This window comes from Hakea prostrata, chromosome 2, assembly GCF_041222555.1.
Source record: "Hakea prostrata isolate BN-2017 chromosome 2, UWA_Hpros_2, whole genome shotgun sequence".
NCBI lineage: Eukaryota > Viridiplantae > Streptophyta > Magnoliopsida > Proteales > Proteaceae > Hakea > Hakea prostrata.
The window spans coordinates 34,858,381-34,861,026 of record NC_142601.1 but is presented as its reverse complement, the minus strand read 5'-3'; the positions used below and the strand labels follow the sequence as shown (position 1 = coordinate 34,861,026).

The 2,646-nt window shown below is 42.5% G+C and overlaps 1 pseudogene; it reads left to right on the top strand.

Annotated features, from left to right (window-relative positions):
• The first annotated feature begins 392 nt into the window (after positions 1-392).
• On the top strand, positions 393-599 carry LOC149024250 (small nucleolar RNA U3; annotated as a pseudogene).
• Positions 600-2,646: the final 2,047 nt, after the last annotated feature.

The following is a 2,646-nucleotide window of genomic DNA, read 5'->3' as shown; positions in this document are numbered from 1 at the left end:
ATGTTCAAAGTTGTGCCCATTTAATTGCTGTAACAATAGAAACTTTTATGTGGTGGCTGCCAGAAGTGCTGCAATAAGAGGAGCTTTTATGTGGTGGCTCCTACCAGAAGCATGAATGAAGTACGACACAGTGTCCCTGATGTTGTTATCCAAGCAGCATCTTTGGTGCACTCCAATTCAGCTTTGGGAAGACAACTCCACCAAGGGTCTTGATGGATTCCTTCATCTTCAACTCGAGTTCTGGAAAGCAAGGTGTAGGTGGCGATCTTTTTTATTCATCTCCAGACTCGTCTGATACTTCATTATCTTCTGGATTGTGGATTCTTTACAGAAACCCAATTGCTGATTTTTCTATTGCTGTATAGGTTCTTGAAGACACTTCGATCTCGAGAATGATTCTTGAACAGGATCTGTTCTATAGGCTCGTACCTCTGTATCCTTGAATTCTAAGGAGACAGGAATCTAAGTCTGGTGAATGAACCATGGCCGTGCGATCAGAGCGTGATTAACAGTTCTGTTGTACCACAACATCATATGGGTTTCACTTGTGACAATTGTTGTTTACTTTGCTATTGCTTGGCAGCATGGGTATAAAGAACTACGGATGATGGGAATTGTGACTTTCTTTGTGGCTCTTCTGATGTTCTTTATCCAAATTCTATTTGTTGCAATTTTAGTCGTGCAGGAGACCAACAAGGAGAAAGCACAAATTCAATCTGAGCAAGCTGCGCTGATTCATAATGAAGGGGGAAAAGTTTCTTCTTCACCTGCCAACGATTTCATTATTGATATCAATGAGGGTGACAAGAATCCTTCTAATATTCTGGAGATAACTCCATGATTACACAAACCATCTTGGCCACCGCAAAGCAAAAGGTGTCTTCATTTGCTTTTGCTTTGATGATTTTTTTTTCTCGGCAGAGAAGTCTTCCCTGATCTCGTTCTTGATCTGGGTGCAATCCCTCTCATTGCTTTATTGTAACATGCTTGGCAAAAAGATAAAAAAAAAAAAAAAAAAAAAAAGAGAATATATAATTGAATTTCAATCACTCACATTACTATGAGTTTGTGACATCGTTAGGCAAAATAATCATGCTGATATGGAAAAAATATAACTGAACCTGGTTCAAACCTGGTTCAACCCTCGACTCTAGTCAGGATGAAAGGAATTGACTCGCTTCCGAGCAAGCCAGGTCCAGGAGATAACTTGCTAAGGAAGAAAACTAACTCAGTCACACGCACGCCCTAATCCGATACGATTGGAATAGGCTAATCAACCTAAAGGCAGCTAGCAGTATTTGGCGGCTGTCACTCATCGCTATTATATGGATAACTACCATATAATGATTGTATTATCAAAGGAATTATCTACTAGTCCAACCTAGTAGAGATGTATCACTCAACAGATCTATATGTTAAGATCCAACGACTATCCGAAGAAGGCTCAAATACATCCAACGAAGGAGATTCGAAGGTACACTCTGTATAAGACATTACCTACCCACAAGGTAGGGAGGACACACACATGGATACAATTTGAATCATATTCTCGTTATTCATTCCTTAGCTTTGTGCTCTAGCAGAGCCGTTTGTGATTAAGTTCATCAACTGACTTAGCCTTCGGAGGTGGACTCCCGATCCCAGCGGTCGGGCCACATTTGACGTTCGTTTTTGCAGGTCATTCTCAGGAGATCTAAGGGACTAAGCAGATTTTGGACGCATCATTTGGAGTCGTCTATGGGAATCGTTACAGAAAGCCATGGTGACCAGATCATCGGCAGCAGCGGCTGCTGCGGCCCAGTGAGATACTAGCGTCCAAATTCCTGAAGTAAATAATCTAGATATTCCAGAGGGAAGTCAACCCCATGAAGTGTGGGAAGATGGTGGTCAGGGACATAATAATCCTTCGAATCCACTCCAGTATCAACTGGATCAACTTAAACTCCAGATGTTGGAGGTAAGTCAAGCGCTTCGTGTGCTAACCAGACAAGTGGTGTTACCACAAGCGCCCGATCATCGTGATACAGAAAGGTGCGCATTACAGCGAGAGCAACGATTGATCGATGAACAGAATGCCAGTAAGAATTTCCGGGAAGACGACCAATGGCGAGAAAGAGAGAATAGGAGAACTGGAGAACTCCCTAGGTGAGACGATCGGTTCGACGAACCGCAAGGAAGTACAACCTATTCAAATACAAGGTTGGGCAGGAGTACGAACTCACTCACCAACCATCAGACGTGTTGCTCAAGAGAATGATCGTGTCACTCGAGAGAATGATCGTGTCGTTGGAAATCGGTCAATACATATTGGTCAAGAATTGGCCAATATCAATCAAAAGCTCAGACAATTGGCGAGAGGAAGGATAACCGATGATATCTATTCGGTTATTCGAAAAACTCCGTTTGCCGGATATCAGTTTTCTCACAATTTCCATTTGCCAACTTTTTCCACATTTGATGGTTTGGGAGATCCCACTGCTCACATCAGTTATTATCAGCAGACAATGGCTATTGCGGGAAACTCCAATGAAATCCTTTGCAGGGTTTTCGGTTCATCCTTGACGGGAGCAGCACATAAATGGTTTTCGAATCTCCCGTCAGGAAAGATCATGGACTTCGAAGAATTGGCGCACAAATTCATAGGAC